The sequence below is a fragment of the Nannospalax galili genome, unplaced genomic scaffold, assembly GCF_000622305.1.
Source record: "Nannospalax galili isolate Female #2095 unplaced genomic scaffold, S.galili_v1.0 scaffold663, whole genome shotgun sequence".
Lineage (NCBI taxonomy): Eukaryota > Metazoa > Chordata > Mammalia > Rodentia > Spalacidae > Nannospalax > Nannospalax galili.
In genome coordinates, this window is record NW_008351881.1 from 7,570,523 (window position 1) to 7,590,892 (window position 20,370).

A 20,370-nucleotide genomic window follows, 5' to 3' on the forward strand; every position below is an offset into this window, starting at 1 on the left:
ACAATCTCAGGCTTCTTCCTGAACAGGAGCCCAAAGGATAAAATACAAGGTTTTGAAAGGCCTCAGAAGATGCTAGCATCCTGTTGTCACATTTTGTGTTTTGTTTTGTTTTGTTTTGTTTTGTTTCTGTTTTAGGCACCCAGCAGTACAGAAGTAAGTGCTCACCAGCACTCACACCTGTCAGAAGGGGACGGGGACGGGGCGGGGGGGGGAAGCGATGGCATATAAAATGCCCATGCTTGGTTGTACAGATTGTTCACTGCCCTAGAGTACTTAGTACATGACAGCTGAAGTCTGCATGGAGGAGTACTTCCAGGAAGATGGACAGCCATATTTGTAGTTTACAGAAAAGTAGCAGACACATGTGAAGTCAGAATGCCCAAAGAAAGAGAAGAGTTTTCACAGCCACACTCCAAGTACCATAGAATTTAAGGAAAACACAGAAGTGCACTGAAGAAAGAGCAAGATGATAGAAGTTTGGTGAAGGGAGCTGAGACCTTGCCCACCTTGCCCACATCTTTGCCATCTCGAGCTTCGTGGTTGCTGAGGCTGTGATAAAACAGGAACGCACAGGAAACCAGAAAGTGTGGTGTGGAGTGTGGAAAAAGGAAGTGGGAGGTGGGAACATATTTTATGTGATCCTTCTCCCAGCCTGGAAATCAGGGGCCCCATCATGGCTCCCAGGCTTGAGAAGGGCTCCCTGCCACAGTCAGCCAGTGAGTGCTTCCAGATGCACTGATGTGTGGCCCAGAACAGCTCCACAAACATTGCTGGCTGGAGAGTGACTTCCCTGGAGGGGGGCAGGAATCAGTCATTTTGACACAAGGTCAAAATACCAAGAAAACAGGATTCCCAATTGGGAAGTTACCGGCCTGCACCAGAGTTCATTAGAACATACTCCCTCCATTCTTAGACTTTTTGGCCAAGGGCCACTACTTAGCTGTAATTCAAGAGCAGACCTCTAGAGGTGTTTGGGCATGCATATGCAGGTTGGATATGGGGTGAGAGTCTCGTCTTTAACTTTGGAAAAGAACCTAGAGGAGAGGCCAGATAGTGGAGCCTAGTGACCGCAGGTGCATTTGGGCACAGACTGAGGACACTGCAATATAACCTGCAGCACTCTAGTACTGCACTCACAGAAAATGGAGTTTCCCTCGGGCCCTGAAAATCAGGGCCGTTTGGGAGAATTGCCCTTTGCTTACACAGCTTGGGGAGGAAGTCAGTAAAGGGCGAGGAGAGAAATGGAAAAAGGAAGAAACAAAGGGAAAGAGGAAAGAAAGACTGGTTTTCCCAACACAAGCGGCCTTGTTGGGAAAAGGGCCCTTTGGGGCCTTGTTGTTGGCTTTTCCTGTATGAAAATCTGCTAATCTTTAGAACATCATAACCTACAGTTGCTGACCAAGAAGTGGCCAGTTATATTTGGATTCTTCCCTTCTCTTCTGACAAATAGCTACCAGGAGATAGATATATACATACATTTACACAAATGTATTTGCATACACATATGTGTGATTTAAAAAAAAAATCTTTTAGGTGCTAGGACTGAAGCCCAGCCTTGCAGAGACTATACAAGTACTCTGCCACTGAGATAGCCCCGAGCCCTTAAGCACAGCTTGATAACATCAGTGTTTCTTAATACTGCCCTTATCACCCAGCAACCAAACAGGGAAGGCAAACTTGCTACTTCTGGTTTTAATAAATGCTCTTCTAGGGCTAAATGGCTTTCTCCCTTCAGAACTGCCCCTTCTATGTTTTTGTCTGTGTATCACTGAAGAGAAGAGGAAAAGAAGGGTGAGACCAGGGAAATCATTTGTCCTGGTTCTGTGGCAGCCGGGCCTCTGTGCGGTGGGGGTGGGGTGAGCACTTTTCCCTGGCCTGCTGCAGCTGACTGTGGGAACTCCTGTCTCTGCCTTACACCTCTTACCCGCATCAATACTAGACCAGAGTTCATTAGCACATGTTCTTTTCTGGCCCTTGGAGAAGCTTTCTTTTTAAAGTAGTTATTCTATACTGTTCTCTAATGGAACGAAGATCTGGCCTCCAACACCAGGGAAACTGCCTCTCCTGTGTGTCTCAGTGGAAGTGGCTAGGAGTTGGGGGTGACGGGCCTGGGACTGGATGTACAGCCTCCCCATGGGTGTGTGCACCCAGACTCACCCTTGCTGCCCCGTGCAGAAGGGACTCAGGCCTTCCCCAGCAGACACAGATGCCTCAGAAGGCATGCTGGCACAAAAGGGGTTATTTGAAAGAAAGCGTGAAAGAGATGAGGCTGTTGGCAGGGAGCTAGTTCATGCCACAGCCTCTGCTGACTGCAGTTTCCGTGTGCCCATTCTTTCCTCTCCCGGTTTCTCACTTTCCAAGGCTTTATATTCACTCTATAAAGAAAAGCAATCCCCAGGCAAAGATGTTTACAGTATTTTATTAAAGTTTGGAGGGGAGGAGGAAAGAGAAAGAAAACGGCTGGATTTGGGGGCAAAGGGGAGGGGCCTGCTGCTGCGGAGAGGGGAAGAGAGCCGGGTGAGAGAAAGAGAAGGCAGGCATGCATGAGAGTCCCAAGCAGTGCCAAGCAGGGAAGAAAGGACTGTTCCGGGGATGAGGGAGTATGCCAGAGCCATACAGAAAAGGAGCAAAGAGCTGAACAGGAGGAATGGATAAAATTGAAGTGCAAATGGACTTCAGGATTCTTCCCTCAAAGTCTGCTGCAAAGAAAATACAAAATAGGCCACCAGGATGCTCAGAGGAGCGCAGGATTGAGTTGAGCAGTTAGGAGAGAACCATTGAGATGCTCTAGTGAATAAGTAGATAAATAAATGCCAGGGGATGTTAATGTTCTGGAAGGAGGGAGGGAGGGAGAGAGAGAATAAAAGGTGCCTGAGACAGAGTGAGATCAAGTGAAAGAAAAAACAGGAACAGGACACACACACACACACACACACACACACACACACACACACACAGCCAAACCCCAAGAGAGAGACACAGAGAAAGACAGAAAGGGCTTCAAGAGGGGGGTGACTGGGTGAGAGTGGGGTGAGAGGGAAGGTCTCCAGCCAAATGGGGAGACTTGGCAGGTGGACGGAGCCAGCAGGCCAGGCCTTAACCGTGCTTGCTGTGTCTCTATTGTTGTCTCCTAGGGGGGCAGGGGGAGTTGTTTGTTTGTTTTGTTGTTTGGCCTCTTTGTCTCTTTTGTTCCAAGCAGTTAGTTTGCTTCTTTCCCAGACACTGGGCTGATGGAAAACCTTTATGGATTTTTCTTAAAGGGACAGGCTCAGCACATAAGTGTTATCTATTTCTCAGTTCTAAGCAGTTCCTACTAAATAACTGTTTTAGTTTTCTTTTTTTTATAGGCTCCTATTAGCAACAGAGAGTTGGTGTTTACGCTGTTTTTGTGCCTGATTAGCAAGAATAAACTGGTCAATTTATCAGTACCCACTAAACCCCCTCCTCGTGTCTGCCAAAACTTCAGGAGGATGAAAAGGAAGACCAGAATGGGAGACCGAACAAACAAAAGCAGTTCGTAAACTACAAACATCCATCGCCCCTTTAATTTCCCCCGTAATTTGGGTATGAGGGTTAGAAATAGAAATGCCAGGCTCTCACCAGCAGCAGAAGACAGGCTTTGACTGGAGAAGGGTGGTATGTTCCTCCTCCTGCACACCCTTAGCCTAGCTCTGTCTTCCCACACTGCCCCTCTCTGGGGGTTCCGGAAGTCTGTCTTGGGTCCCTCTCCTGTGGTCTTTTCTGGGTGAGTTGACCATTGAGGCACTCAGGCCAGAGATGATCCTGCTGAGGTACAGTAAACTCAACAGAGAGCTGCCTGTAGGAGAGACGTAGGAGACACGACATCCCTCAGGTCTGATTTTCTGTTCCCACAGAGAACTCCAGCCTCCTGCCCTGTCAGGAATTTAAATAGATTTGAGTGTAAAGGAGAGAGCTTTTGGAAGAGATGGAAAGCACCTCCAATTTCTGCTCCCACTTCCTGTTTCCTCCATTTTCCATTCCTCCCATGTTCTCCCTTGAGAAGCTGTCAGCTCATTTTCTGAGCACTAGCTAGCTTTCTCCTCTACCTGCCTTAACATCTCCCAGTGACATTTAAGGTTCTTTATACTAAAAATAAATGCCATCAAAGAGCCCTGAAGCTGTACTGGGCACAGGAGTAGAGATGGAAAGGGGAAGCCGAAGCCAGGGACCCCTTTGTGAGATACTTTATATTCGAAGCATATACAAATCAGAGCCCAGCAGCTTCTGCCCTGAAGCTCCAGTTTCTGCCACAGTTAGATGGTTCAGTGTTTGACTCTGTGGGATTAGGGACTCCTAGTCAGCCTGCATTCACAGAGAGTTGGGAACTTTTAAAAATTCTGCATATGTGTCTGTATGTGAGTGTAGGTGCCCTCAAAGGCCAGAGGTTTGAGGATCCTCGGAGCTGGATTTACAGGCATTTGTGAGCTGTGCTTGATGCGAGTGCTGGGATCCAAAAGTGTCATCTTTAGGAGAAGGAGCACTTAGCACTCTTAACCACTGAGCCATCTTGCCAGCCCTAGAGTCAGGGATTTGAAGAGCCTTCCTACTTGAGTGTGGTAAAACAGAATTAAGAGTGAGACTGCTTACACCAGCACTCTGTCCCCTCACCTGAGTTTTTCCCTTCTCTTCCCAGTAAACCTTCCACCTCAACAGCATTCTCTGACAGAGTTTTGGTTGCAACTTGGGCCATTTGGTTGGGGCCCCCGGCTTGGCAATGGTGGAGACCTCACCTGTAAGGGAAGGAGGTGGCAGCTTGGTTCCTGCCAGAGTCAGGCTTAAGAGAAGCAAGTCTGAGGGTGCCCAGATGGAGGCGCTGAGCTGGTGGGTCTCCTGCTTGACCTTAGTAGTTAGAAAGGGATGGAGCAATGGAGGCAGGAGAAAGGTCTCCTGATGCTCAAGTAAGTGTGAATAGTTTCATATCAGCGCTTATACAAGGTGACCAGCAGCCAGCCACCAACCCTGAGTAAAAAGACAAGACTGATTCTGATCCCTAAGACATGGTTCATTCCAGCCAAGCTGACTTGCCTTCAGGAGGGCTCTCTGGCCAGGTGGCTACCAGCTGAGGCTAGGAATCCACCTGCCACCTGGGAGAATGAAGGCTAAGTGGGGCCCTGATCCTGGCTGCCAGAAGTCCCATTTCACACCCAATCTAGTGATCCTTAGAAAGCCTGCCCAGGGTCCACAGGCCCCAGAATAGGCACCACAGGGACCTGGGAGTTCAGTTGCCGGCCCCTGTCCCAGCAGCACACACCAGATCTAGTTTCACTGGCCCATTTGCATGGGTTATTGGCTTGAAAGTAGAAGTCTCAAGGTTGTATAAATTTGGACACAAAATCACAAGCTTTATTAACGCTAGCCAGAAAAACAACATATTAAGCCACAGATTTAGCAAACTGAAATCTTTTTTGCTGTTAGTTGCCTGGCCATGTGTGGACTTGGCCAACCTCATGGGAATGAACTGTTTCCACCTCCAATTCCCCCAGTGTGCAAAGAGCTAGGGATGGGTGATGACAGAATAGGATCTCTTTTACAGTGCTACCACATTACCACCGTCACTACCCCATCTGCCCTATCCTCATCTCCCTGTAAAGGTGGGTTGAGGGAGGCAAGAGAGACATAGGGGCACCCTAGGAAGGTGAAATCAGACCAGTGAAGGACAAGGCAGGCAACCTGCCCCAAGAGAAGCCAAAGCGTGCACCATTGAAACTCTTGGCTAGGAATCTGGAAGGCGCATGATTCTTGAGGCTCAGGCAGAGTAGAACTCTTTAAAAAAAATGTGAACAAGGCAAAATAAATTTGGAAAACTAAATTATAAATCCGCTGGTTTTGGTGAAAGCAAGGTGGGGGAGGAGGGGGCGGAACGCAGTGCCTGGGACAGTAGGGGATGCGCTAGGCACTTGGGGCGGGCACAGTACAAGCCTTCGGGACTCCGCTGCTGTGCTCCCCTGCTCCGCTGCTGGCAAGATTTGGACTCGCTGGGGAAGGGTGGCTGGTGGGCGGGGAGCAGAATAGGTGAAGGGGGAATGGGAGGCGCCTGTCCTGCCAGCGCAGGCTGGGGCAATCTTGCGATGGCAATGCCTCAAAAAAACTTTATTTAGGAAAGTTGAGATAGTAATGGCAGGGGCTTAGGACTATCGAGCCACGGCTAAGTGGGCGTGGGGGAAAAGAGAGGGATGGACATGGGGGCATCAGACAGGATGACCAGTCGCTTGTGGTGAAAGATTCAAGGAGTCCTGGTTCAGATCTGCCCAAGTTCCTTGAGAGTTGGGGGAGGGGGCAGCAACAGTAGGGAATCTGAGACTTGGAGACAAGGCCAGGAGTTCCATGGTTTAGGTGGCAGTGGAAGGCATCCTCAGGCTCCAAGAAGTAGCGGCCGGGGGTCGCCGGTGGGGGGAGGGGGGAGCTCATCTGCCTAGGCATCTTAGATCCATCTGCCTGCAAGGCCAAATCTTCTAATCTTCCCCGCCCGACCTGGGTGGCGCACCCCAGGGATCTTTGGGCCACTGCATGGTTTCCAGTCTGCATTCTCATGGTTTTCACCTGAGCACCACGTGCGCCCAAGGCCCCAGACAGGGTTCCAGAGCGCTCCGGTAGGGGAGAGGGCTGATGAACCAAGACCAAGGTCCTTCTTTGCATCCTTGCGGGGGGGGGGGGGGGGGAGAGGAAAGAAAAATCAGTAAACTGAAATAATATGACACATGTAACTCACTGCTTAGAACAAGGACAAGCCGGGCATGGCACGCCTCCAGGATGCTGGCCACGCGCGCGCGGGATGGTGCGTGGCTCGCGAGCTAATGCCCTCGCTGTTGTTTGCGACGGGGGGGGGGGGGGGGGGGGCAGAATGAAGCGGACTACTCACAGCTTCTCCCTGTGCTCTGGGAAGGAAAGGCGGTGTGCCCACTTGAGCACAAGGGCCTGTTCTGCATTCGGCCTGCCATCCCGCTTTCCCTTGGTGTGCACCACTGGAACACAGAATTCAATTCCATCCTCCAAAGGCAGCCAGCGCACCCTCTTCTTGCCCAGACCTTGGGAATTTTGAGGAGGGAACTTCCGAAAGTGACTTAGCCTTCTAAAGCCAAGGAGGGTTCCTTAGTAACGCTCAAGGAAAATAGCCACCAAATCGGCTTGCAGCCTGAAGCCACTTAATTAGGTTCGCAGAGTGTCTTTCCAAACAGAGCAGCTCTCACTGCTTGGGGGTAGACGTTGAAGAGTGGAGAGAAAACGTGGTTATTTCAAGTGACTTCCAAACCGTGATTTTTTCGTTCCACAACTAAATGTCTGTGTCTAGGCTTCATTTTAGCGCCTGCCCACGTCTTTTATATTTAAACCAGCCTAGCTCCAGTAGGAACTACCTGTTGGCGAGCTCTGCCGCCTAAATGTCAATCCTCTCGTCCGCAGTAGGAGTAGGTGGAGGGCAGAAGGGCTGCGGTGAGTGTCAGCCTGGGATGGCAGTGCCCAGTGAGCTGTACCCTCGCTTCTGCGCTTTCTACAGGAACCAAAACCAGCCCCCCGACGCTGCGCTTTGCCGAATGTCGGCACGATTCTCTAAGTTCGGAAACCACGAAGCTGCGCGCTTACCACTTGCGCCCAAAGCGTCTCTAACTTTAAAAAACAAAAGAACCTCAGCCGGCTTTAGTAGCTGCCTCCCCCACTCTGTACTCTAACACCCGCACTTTCTCCCCATTCTGAAATAAACTCAACTTCTCAAAATAGAGGAAAGTCAGCAGGATGCGGCTGGGCGTTGTCACCCAGGGCTGCCCAGAGCTCCAACAGGACTTCGCTGCAAGCCAGCGTCCGCAACCCAACTGGGTACCAGAGTGCAGTGAACCGAGATAACCGAAGCCTGTTGGGAGAATTTTTGCAAGCTGGGGGACTGGGCTCCTGTGCCCCAGGAGCCTGTGGGAAAGACAGCGAGCTGGGCTGGATATGCAAAGCACCTCGGAGCCGAGTCTGTTGCACAGTTCTCCAGCTGGCCAAACGAGTCTCCGGCGGGCGCAGGCTGGGCAAGGCCAGCGTTTTCCCTGCTGCGCTGGCACTCCATCGCCTGCCTCTGACGCGGGTTTCTGCTTTTTTAAAGGTAGCGAACTCCATTCGGCCTTGGAAGCGGCGGTACTTGGAAAGGCCCTTGGAAAGGGGGTCTGGATGGGAGAGCTGGAGAGATGAAACAACTTTCCTAGTGGCTGGAGGTAGCGGACATTTAATTTTCTAAGAGCACGCGCTCCTATCCACCCAATATTCGGCCGCAAACGAAATGGGAGCAAATATGAGGAAAGTGTGGGGTAGGAGGGGGGCAAGCTGCATCTTGTTTAGGGCACTCTTTTTAACAGTGAAGACTACAAGGGCCACGCAGAAAAGCCAAAATTTATTAGAAGGTTGTTGAGTCTCAGAACCCTGTGCACGCTGCAGGTTCCAAACCCGCAGTTAATCATCCTGGCAATATTAGCCTGATCGCTCCCAAGACCTCCCTGTCCTTCTTGGCGTTTCCCTTCCCTGGGTACCTCCTTTCTGCACCGGGCCACCCGAGCTTTGGGCTTCCCAAGACTTCTCTGCGTTTGGAAAAAACTCTTGCAAACTTGGCACGAGTGGGCTTTCCCCAGGAGGGTGGGCTCTGCAGCCCGAGACCCTCGCCGGCCTGGGAAGCCCTGCGTATTTTTCAGCGCTCAGCCTCGGAGCTCCTGCTTTATTTCAGCTCAACCCCAGGGGCACCAACCCAAGGATAATAAACAACGCAGCCTATTAGAGCTAGAAACGGGTGCAGAGAAGAACCATGTAGAAAAGCAGGCACAGAGACGTTTTAACAAGTGGTCAGACATTCGGGAACGCCTTTGAAAGTGACTTGCAATATACAACACTTGGCGTTCCTCTGAAAATACAGAATTTCACGGAACGTAAGTGTCGTCAGAATGTGGTGGTTGGAGCTGTACTTATTTATTTGGTTTTGCCTCTGGAGATCAGCCGGAGCTGTTGCTACCTGCCTACTCCTCGGTGCAAACCGCCTCTCCATCTCAAGGCCTCATTAAAAAAGGAGGGTCTTCCAGGTGTCAGCGTACCGTTATTTCAGATCCCTCAAGAGTTGAAAACACTACCTCCGAGTTGGATGAGAGGTTCTGACACCGAGGGCTTTAGGGGGACATGCAATTTAACAGACACTGCCACATAAATAAAATACATGAACTCTCTCCTTCCTTTTTAAAGAATATAAACTCAGAAACCTTCTGGGTGCTGACTGCGAGGGAGGACGAGGGAGGACGAAGGAGTCCTGCTGGGGTGGGGGTAGGACTGATTTCTGCTCTACCCGATGGCCTTGGGAAAGGGCTTCCCATCTGCTCTGAACGCCCCCTTTACAATGTCAGAAAATCTGCCTGCAAATAAAACATTGGCACGGAGCTGCCGTGACAGGCGGCGCTGCTTTAAATAGGAAGGAGGCTGCTGGCGAAAAGAAAGCCGCAACCTTCCTACCCACCAGACTACCTGCCTCCAGTCCCCAAACGCCAAACTGCAGGCAGAAGAAAGGGAGATCAATCTGAGCAGGGTGGGGAATGAATCACTGTAGGTTCTGGGAACAGATCTCTAATTTGAAGAGCTGGGTGTATGTTTCAAAACAAGCTTCTGAAAACCACTATTAAGGGGCAACAGAGTAGGCAGGAGCCTGACCCCTTTACCTGCCATGCCTCACCTCTCTACTCTGCTCTTGTTCAGAGAAGGTGGAAGGTTGGAAGAGACTTGAGAGCTGCTTTAGCTCAACTCTTGTGGGCAGTATGTTCTTTTTTGGTTTTATCCAAAACCCATTTATCTGAAGGCCTGCCCTGCCCAGGGTCTGTTTCCTGAGGGCCTATGCTCTATAATGGGCCTGAGAAAGAATTATGCAGGGAACTGGGGAATTGGGCTGGGGCTGGCTGCCACTTGGCCATGGATATCCCAACCTTCAGTTATGCCCTTTCTGCCCACCCAGAGCATTCCTCTTCTCTGGAAAAGATTGTAGTGACAACTGCACCCAAGGAACAGCTGAAATGTTCTTTTCCCACCTCCCCCAAAAGCTGATGACCTCACACAATGCTCACACATCATTTGTTTCCTAACTTTCTGTACTTGCTTTAGAGCTTGCTCAGCTGTCTCTGACCGGATCTGCACATCCTACATGACAGTTTCTCCTAGGAAGCTCTCTGTCTGCCGAGTCCACGCTTGAGAGGCCTCCTCTTGCAGAGTGTGACTGAATTGCAGAAGGCAGTTTTTGGTGGTGAGCAAGTTGTCTTGTCTTTTCCACCACTTTCCAAGTCAATTGACCTCTGTCTCATCACTTTGAAGAAATTGAGGCATGGAGAAGGGACGTGGAAGGAACAGAGAGCAGTGTCTGTGGCAACTTCTGGGGGTCTTGTTTCTGGATTCCACCTGCTCTGTTTGAGGGAGGTACTATAGCTGACAATGAACTACTGTTTGGTGAGCATCAGCTGTGAGCCAGCACGTGACATCCATCCAGACGTGTGAGTTATCCTCTTGGCAACTCTGAGCCTCCTTAGCCCCAACAAGATGTAAAAGATAGAAAAGGAGGGCGTGCGTAAATCAAAATACTTCAGACAATACAAAAGAACATAAAATGAAAGTAAAAGTCTCCTGTTCCACTCCCTCTCCCCAAATAATATGTAGTCTTCATTTCAGTGGCTGCCTGTGTACTTGACAGATGTAATAATAGTTTTATGAGTGAGGAAAGAAAGGTTCTCAAGCGAACACAACACGGCTACCTGTTTCCAGGCATAGCACCTCTCACTGTTGTACTTGCACGAAAGTGAACGGGGAGGAAGGAGCAAAGTCATAGATCATAAGGCCTGTGAGATTAGAATTGATAGGATCTTGTTTTTTTCTTTTTTTTTCTTTTCATTTCTTCCTATGCCATCCAAAAATGTTGTTTTCAGAAACCCATAACATACTAATAATTATTTGTAGTGGCTGCATTCCTCCCGGGCCTTGGTGTAATTGTACAAGCCATTCTCCATGCCTTATGACCAAGTCCTACAGCTGCCTCTACCCTGTGATAGGCCCAGGACTGGGACATGGCTCTGAAGCTTTGGATTTTCCTGACTATCCCTTAGGGTTGTTGGGACATTCCAAGGAGAGAAAAGGAAAAAGCTGTGCAAATTTAAAGTTTCTCTATGTAAATATGATTCCTGCTTTTCAAAGGTGACTTTAGGACTCAGTGGCTGTGCAGTTGGAACAATAGAGATTTAGGGATCTTTGCAAAGGGGTGTGCGTTTGGCATTTGATGATTTGCACTAGGTGTATCTGTATCTGTAGGGGCAGCATTAGGAGGGTGTCAAAGTGAAAGAAGTTACTCTTTGTCTGTGAGGATGAGAGCTCTGCAAGTGCAAAGTGGATTTCTTTCTGCTGGAAGCAAGTTGGTTGGGACGCAGACAATCTGTGTGGGCACAGTGGCTAACTGATAGTATTAGAAATGTGGCCTAAAAGATGCTTAAGTCTGTCCCTTTGGTAAAGATGCACCCTAATAGCTGTTCATAGACTACTGCGGACAGACATGGTACCTTCATCGGAAAAGAAGGCAGGAACTTTTCAGAAACATTATTTAATTTATGTGCCAATTCTTCCAGGATGCTCATTTTTGTCTTGATTTATTTTTTAAATTCTTCTTCGGAGGCTTCCTTAATTTAGGGACTTTCAACTGGGAAGAAATTATATGATAAGCTGCCACCAGAGTCTTCTAGGTTTTGCAGAGTAGAAGTGGATGGGAAAGGGCTGGTGGCCTGGACAGCTGTAATATTGCAATATGCACACACTGAGATTGTGGAGAGAGAATCTGAGGGTGTCTCAGGAAGAAGGAGAGATGATGAAGGAGCCTGGGGAGCAGGCTGATTCCAAGAAGAAACTGTGAAAAGAGGGAAAAATCGAGTTTCTTGAAGGCCCAGCCAGGCTTCTCAGCTTGTCTTCAGAGTGCATCAGGACAAAGGTTGCTGCGCCCCCTGGTGTTAGACTGACATCAGCTGCCAGAGAGCTGTGTGGAGCCGCAGAGACTCCTAGATTCGCTGGAGAAGCCTCTGGTCAGATGCCTTTTTTTCTGTTTGCCAAGGGAGTTGGAGTTGAAATGGCCTTGCTTTCTCAATTCCGGAGTCTAAATAGAGACTCCAGTGTAGAAAGGGCAAGGTTTATGTGTATGTTAGTTTATTGTGCTTCTTTTGTTTTCTTTGCTTGCAATTTGGGCTAACAAGACCATGTCTGCTTAAAGGCAACCCTGTCGAGTAAGAAATATACTGACTTGAAAAAAACAAACCTCTGTAGTTTGGGAGACGTTCTGTTCTGGCAGGGGAGTCATTTGGAATTCCAGCATCTTGCCTTAAAATCAAATACTTTGGAGTAAGCTATTTTCAAGGGCTTTCTAAGCTCCAGTACTCAGTAATCATTACAGTGCGCCCTCTTTTCTCAGAACCTCGAAAAAGTGACTTTTTAAAAGTGCCAAGCCGGGCGTGGTGGCGTTCACCTTTAATCCCAGCACTCGGGAGGCAGAGGCAGAGGCAGGCGGATCTCTGTGAGTTCAAGGCCAGCCTGGCCCACATAGTGAGTTCCAGGACAGCTGGGGCTACAGGGAGACCCTGTCTCAAAAAAGACGAAAAAAAAGAAAAGTGTCTGTGCAGGTGCAGATGTGTGCTTCAGCACTGTAAGTTCTCTGATTCTGAGCGAAGTTTGAAAGTGAAATGTACCTGCTTTCAGCACAGAAGCCGCTCACCCTCCCACCCTGTGTTGACATTGCTTGAAAGCTGTAGAAAATGCCAAGGCTGTCACATCCCTAGACAAATGTAATTTCTTCCCATATGCAAAATATGGATTCTTAAATTTATAGACAAGTATCCCAGTCACCACCCATCAAAGTAGCTTCTTTTTTTCAAGAGACAGATAAATGCAGAGTTCCACAACTGGTCACACACACACACATACACACACACACACACACACACAGATTCTCTGTGAATTGCCCAAGCCTAAGTGGCACATCTAGGGTGCAACCTCTACACCTAAGGCTCACAGAACATAGAACAAGGGATGAAGAGAACACTAATGCATCTTTGAATTCTCATCAATGAAGCTCCCTCATGCAACAGAGGGCCAGGAACACAAAAGGCTACAAATGGGTCAAACGCAGAGAATAAGAGTCTGTAGAGTGTGGGTCCTTGGACAGGACTCCTGTATTAAAATTCATATACCCAGGGCTCAGGGACCATTTTGGAAGGGGAGGGGTGTAAGAGCAAGGGAGGAAGTGCATGACTATATGCCTGGGACCCTTCTCATATGAGCCTACAGCAGTGGTGTTAGCATGCACAAGACCTATGCAAACTTAAGCAGTCAAAAACCCAGCATAGAACTGCGGAAATGAACAGCAAGCTCCGATCTTAGATGAATTATTGGCAGCTGATTACTGCTGGCTGAGGAAGAGCTGATCTTCATAAAGGGAGGGACTCTAGATTGGCTGACTAGATCTCAGCGGATGAACTTGCACTGAGGGACGTCTGGGGACACTAACCGTGCATGATGGGCCTTAACACAAATGACAGAATATATGAATTCCAGTGGGGAGAGGGGTGATTTTCTGTATGCAATACATAAAAATTCAATAAATTTTTTTAAATCGGATAGAAAAAAAGAGAAAGAGCTGTAGAATGAGCAGGACTTCAGTCCTGTTGCCTCTTTTAAAAATAAAGTACTAAGTGTCATGCTGGAAATTCTGCTCTGTGTCACATGTGGTAGGTGTGAACACTTACTTTAATAGTTCTAGGCATGAGACCAAAAACTTCCCCCAGAATTAGCAGAGTTTTCAGCTACAATCTAGCTAACATTTTTCTACAAATAGGTATGAAGACCAGTCTGGGATTCCATTGAAATTTAAGGCCATCCCTCAGATAGTCAGGTGATCAAGGCCACTTCTTCCTTCCACAGTGCACTCCAGCTGTTATCTCTGTAGAGGATACAGTTTACTGTTACTATTTATTAAGGAAACCATGGTTGTCCAGTGAAGATCACTGGAGCAGCAACCTTACTTCTGTAACTGTGGCTAAAGTGTATAGCTGTCTTACCACAGGAGAGAGTGTCACCAGTCCATGTGCTATAGGGAGGAGTCAGTCCCTGTCTGAGAGAGGTCAGCCAGGAGGAAGAATAGCACCCAAATGAGATGACCTATGGCAACTGACCCATGCCTCAGGTGAGCAAGGTCTGGAGAACAGTTAGTATGGTGACTCGGAGCACAGTGTCCTCCTTTAAAGGAAACAGTTATTTTACAAACTGAACTGTAGATTTCCAGATTTCATATGTTGCAGTTCTAACCCCCAGAATGTGACATATTTGGAGGCAAGGTTCCTCTAAGAATTACATTTATGGAGCTGGAGAAATGGCTCGGTGGTTAAGAACACTGGCTATTCTTGTAGAAGACCCAGGTTCGAATCCCAGCACCCACATGGCAGCTAACAACTGTCCATAACTCCAGTTCCAGGGGATCCAATAGCCTCTTCTGTCCTCTGCCGGCATTGCATGACACAGGTGCACTTACCTACATGCAGGCAATACATGTATACACATAAAATAAAAATAATAAATTTTTTTTAATTACATTTATTTTGTGTGCACTTGTGGAGGTCAGAGGATGACTCTTAGGAGTTCTCTCCACTTTGTGGGTCCTGGGGGGTCAAACTCAGTTTGTTAGTCTTTTAAAAAAGATACTTCATTTATTATTTTTATTTTATGCGTACAAGTATATTGCCTGCATGTATGTAAGTACACCCATGTTGTAATTCAAGTTAGGCACCATGTGGGTGCTGGGAATTGAACCTGGGACTTCTGCAAGAGCAATCAGCACTTTTAACCCCTGAGCCACCCTTCCAGCCCCTCGGTTTATCAGTCTTATCAGCAAGTACTTTTACCTGCCAAGCCCTCACTGCCCTAGCAATCTTTGGAGAGAGAGTAATGCTTCAATGAGGTGACTCTTAATCTAATGTGACTGACAGGGTCCGTCTAAGAAAAGATTGGCACAGACGTACAAAGCAAGACCATCTGAAGACAAAGGGATAAAGACACTGTGTACAGGCCAAGCAAAGAGACCTCAGAAGAAACCAGCGCTGCTCACCTTGGTTTCAGGTTTGGGACTCTAAAACTGTGAGATAATACATTTCCAGTTTTGTGGTATTTTATTATGGCACCAACCATAGTGCAACCATTTGGAAAGGCAGATCCAATGTCAACAGATTTTCCAGCATGAGAGCCTGTTTTTTTGAATATTGGCAGCAGGGCTAGCTTTCTGGGAGTGTAATGTGACCAGTCACGCAAGATTCCTTACTTATAAGTGGCCTGTGTTTGCACTGATGTTCTGCTCTCTCCATCTTCACATTCTGAATTCCCAACAGAGGTCCTTCCTTTTTGTCTTCCACTAGATCTCCAGAACTCACATACTTTGTCTGGTTGACAAATGACACACGTTTTAAATAATATGTGTATTAAGATTATGGGAACCCAAATAAAACTGGAGCTAGACACTACATTGAGCTTTTTGTAACCAACTGGACTAAGACTTCCCATCCCTGGTAATCACTGGGAGAGAATTTATGGAGCCCATGGTTTTCTAAGGGTGGAAAGAAAGCCATGAATATTCCCCAAGTGTGATTCCGCCTGAGCTTATGTGGCTCTGACCAGGATTTTTCTTTCCTTAGGGTTTAGCCCCAAGGATCTCGCAATGTAGGTATCTTTTAAAAATTAGTTTCTTTTTATTTGTGTGTAGTGTATATGTGTACGTGTGCGTGTGTGCCTGTGTGTGTGTGTGCCTGTGTACATGTGTACCTGTGTGCGTGTGTGCCTGTGTGTGTGTATGTGTGTGTGTGCACGCCTGTGTGTGTGTGCATGTGTGTATGTGCATGTGTGTGTCTGTGTGTCTGTGTGTCTGTGGCCAGAGGTCAGTGCCAGGTGTTTTCCTCAATTATTCTCCATCTTGTTTTCTGAGACAGGTCTCTCACTGAACATGGAGCTCCTTAGTTGACTGCACAGGCTTCCCAAGCTCTGGCAGTCCTCCTGTCTCCACCTCCAGCCCCAGCACTAGGGTTACAAATTACATGGGTGCTGGGGATCTGAACTCAAGTCCTCATATTTGTGCAGCAGGCATTTTGCCAATTGAACCATCTCCCTGGACCCTCAATGAGACTTTGGGGGTAAGGAGTGGAAGGTTATGGTTTAAAATTGATGTGTTTGTGTGTATCACATTGACAAAGGGGGAAGTATGATGATCAGCTTTGTCAATTTGACCAACCTAAAATCACCTGGGAAAAGAGTCTTGGTGAGGAATTGAATTATCTATATTAGGTTGGCCTGTGGACATGTTTGTAAGGGATTGTCTTAATTAAAAGTTAATTGATAAAATTTGCAGGGCTTATACTGAGTTCAATATTGTATAACTGTATTAATTCAACTGTGAACCTAGAAACTTACAGCCACTTGTAGGCAATACATGCATACAAATAAATAAATAAATAAATAAATAAATAAAGTAAAATATTTTAAAAAAGTGAAAAATTAGTTGATGTGGGAAGACCATGCCCAGTGTGGGTGGCATCATTCCCTTGGCCGGGTTCTGAACTATAGAACAGAGACATCGAGCTGAGCCCAAGCATGCATGCATGCGTACATTTATCTCTGTTTTTCACTATGGATGCAGTGTGACCACCTGTCTCAAGTTCCTGCCTTGACTTGCCTGCAGTGATTGACTATAACTTGGAAGTGTAAGCTGAATAAACCCTTTCTCCCCTAAATTGCTTTTTATTAGGGTGTTTTATCACACACCTAGAACAAGGCCCCTCTTTCTCTGTGCTGAGCTGGCCCTAATATATTCTCAGTTAGGGTGAGTTCAGCAGGTTGAGCTGGAAAATAAAATCAGAGCTACCTGTGCAGATGACCAGGCAGCTCTGAGCACTTAACTACAAATAAACTATATCCTCTGATTTCAAGGTGCATGCCATAGCAGTTGATTCAAATTTGGAAGAGAAAGTTTAGCTCCCAGTGAAAGAGAGCTCATCATTGGTGAGTCGAGTTCAGTCATGAGGCTGTTATGGAAAGGTTCTGTTTTTAAGGATATGAATTGATTTATACAGGCACACTGGAAATAATACAGTGGAATGTTTGGTCTGGAGGTCTGCTTTGCTGGTTCCGTTTCTGCCCAGCACTAACTGGAGAGTGTAAATTTTAAAAGGAGTTATTTCTTGTGCACGTTATACGCTCTCCCTTAAGGGAGTAAGTGAAACACGTTTGAGACATTCAGCATTTCGTGAAAGAAGGTTGACATATAAATTAACATAGAGCACTCTTTTTCACTGCAGGACCGCAGATGCACAGAACGATGCTTCCAAGTCATGCCAGGAAGAAAGAAAGCGAAGCTCTCTGACCCTTGTTGGAGAAGTTACTTTCCCTACCTCTTTGCTGTAAATTTCCCAAACGCTCTGACTCTGATTTCAGAAAAGAAGGTTTTATTTTTAATCTTCCTTACAGTTTACACAAAGAGAGCCCTGGAAAGAAGATTGTGATGGGCTAAGTACTGTAAGCCTGCTGTGAGCAAGGCGTGGGCATGGTGCAGCAGAGAGAATCCTATCACATCTGCTCCTAGGTCTAAGAGTCCCACATTAGCCAGTGCCCTCTTGTCCTGACAGCCCCTCTTCCCCCATTACCAAGAAACAGTAGGATTTGGGGAAGGGTGATCCAATACTTGAGGTTTGAAACTGAATATGTCAGACAATTTGTCAGAGTTAAGTTCTAACTGATAGTCCCCCTTAATCACATGGAAAATAAGAAACTTGCTTTAAAATTTTTACTTAAAGACCATTACATTAAGAGAAATGGAAAATTATATCCACATAAAACTTGTACAAAAGTGCACATCGCAGCAGCAGGACCCGGGACATAGCTCAGTCACGGAGCATGTACATAGCATGTGCATGGGCCTAGGTTATATCTCCAACACTGGGGGAAAAGGAAAAAAGACCATCTCCACAGTGTCATTTTAAAGGCTGCTAAAAAGGGAAAAGAGTTTAAATATCTGCCAACAAATGGATAGACATAATGCGGTATATCCATATAATGAAATAGCATTCAGCAATAAAAAGGATTGGAACGAAAGGCATGACAGTATGGATAGCTCTTAAAACATCATGCTAAGTAAAATAATCCCATCACAAGGGAGGGCATATTATATGAGATTTCTGGCATAAACAGGCCTAGCTGTCTATGGAGACAGAAAGCAGACCAGTGGTTGGCTACAACTTGGGGAGAGGAAGTGGGCTTTGGGCAACAGGAGAGATGCAGAATTCCTTTTCAGGGTGATTAAATGTTCTAGAATGAATTGAGGTGATAGTTGTTTTTCTTGACGACTGTATTTTTTAAAACCACTGAAAATGTATTCTTAAATATGTAAATTACATGGTGCATCAATTACATCTCAATAAAGCCATTAATATTTTTTAAAGAATACCTTAAAAATTGGGTTGTTTTTCTTTATCAGAACCTAGTCACCTTGTGATAAATGTATTCAGAATTTAATAACAGATCTTACAAGCTGAAATGATATATAAAAAGGTTTTCCTGAGTGGAGAGATTCTGACTTGAAAATCCAACCTTACTCACAATACTCATAACTTCTTATTTGATCTGAAATTATTAAAATATATTTAAATGGGGCTGTAAATATGACTCAGTAGTTAAAGAGTGTATTGCTCTTGCAGAGGATTGGAGTTTGAGTCCCAACACCCATACCAGGCAGCTCACAACTACCTATAGCTCCAGCTCCAGGAGATCTGATACCTGCTTCTGGTCTCTGGGAATAGTGCTTATTTGCACAGTCCCCTCCCCTCCACACGCACGTGCACACACACATAATTAAAAATAAAACAAAAATTTAAACATATGTGTATACACACACACACACACACACACACACACATATACACACACATGCTTAAACAATGACACCGAAGGCGAATTATTGGGGTTTTCCTTTCTCTAATTTTCCCTTTATTTAGTTACTAACACTCCAGTTTTCTCTGAATGAAGCACCAATCCCATTTTCAGTTCCTGTGCTCTGGCTGGCAATTGCTGGCTGACTAAGCATATTCTGTGCCCAGGCTTATCACTTAGATACCCTATTGAATTGTGTACTGATTGACACTAGCTCATGTTGATCCATAGAGACCAATTGGTAAGCAGGGAATTTGTGAACCATTTGTTACAACTGCTGTGGATATTTAAAGCGTATAAACTTATAATGAAATAATCCTAAAAATCTTACAAATAAAAGGAGTGACACATGACTTCTCAGCTCATAACCATTTCACATGTTTGTCATCATCTGTGCTCTAGAGGTGACGGCTCTCTATTGGATCTGCATGGTAGAAGGAAGCACTGATGTGCTACTCTGCACCTCTTCCAAATTCCATGGTCAGTGATTTCCCTTCATATCCTGAAGCTGATCCTGGTGGCAGAACTTACAGAATGGGGGCAAAGCTATTGAACAGAGTCTCCTCACCTGGTAAGATTGCTAAACATTTACCAACTATAGGGGGTGCCCCCCAAAATATATGTTCATCTAAATTCCCAGGACTTGTTATTGGAGCCTTATTTGAAAAAGGTCTTTGGGGCTGGAGAGCTGTTGAGAGCACTAGTTGCTCTTGCAGAGGACCTGGGTTCGATTCCTAGCATCCACATGGCAGCTAACAACTGTAACTCCAGTTCCAGGGGATCCTATGCCCTCTTCTGAGCTCCGTGGGCATTGGTGCACTTACATAACAGTCAAGCAATACACTCATACACATAAAATAAAAATAAATAAAAATATTTTTAAAAAGGAAAAGGTCTTTGTAGTTGTAAGAGGCAAGAAAGCAGTGTGACCAGAGGCTCAGGTTAGAGTGAGTGGCCACAAACCTGAAATTCCTAGAGCCATCAGAAGCTGGAAGAGGGGGAGAGAGGGAGAGGGAGAGGGAGAGGGAGAGGGAGTCCCTCTGTCATGCTGTTTGAGGCAGCATGGTCCCACAAACACTTTGACTTTAGATTCACCCTCGTGTGCTACAGCAGCCCTTCCTGTGGTTTGGGGTAAGCGCAGGACCCAGTCCAGCACAATGGGAAGTCAGCTTTCCCTGGAAAACAGCCTGTCCTTGTGTGGGGGCTGCTGAGCAGTTCCACCATTGCTATCACAGCACTCTGGGTGAAAGTGCTACAGAAAGTGGCAAGTGGGACTCAGTGGGACACTCCCATTAATGTTGTTACCTGCCTGGGTCTGTTCTACCCTGGCGATATATTTTATTAAATGAGCAAACTAATTTCTTTTCTTTTTAA

The 20,370-nt window shown here is 46.6% G+C and overlaps 1 long non-coding RNA gene across 2 annotated transcripts in view; it reads left to right on the forward strand.

Annotated features, from left to right (window-relative positions):
• Positions 1–20,370, forward strand: part of LOC103746583 — a 59,383-nt gene that overhangs the window by 23,716 nt on the left and 15,297 nt on the right. The window contains exons 2-4 of one of the 2 annotated variants that reach the window (XR_003846356.1): positions 15,018–15,147; positions 17,370–17,471; positions 19,399–19,567. This is a non-coding gene — a long non-coding RNA (uncharacterized LOC103746583). Of the gene's footprint in view, positions 1–15,017; positions 15,148–17,369; positions 18,500–19,398; positions 19,568–20,370 lie in introns of those variants that run through there. The other variant, XR_003846357.1, reaches the window with a different exon arrangement.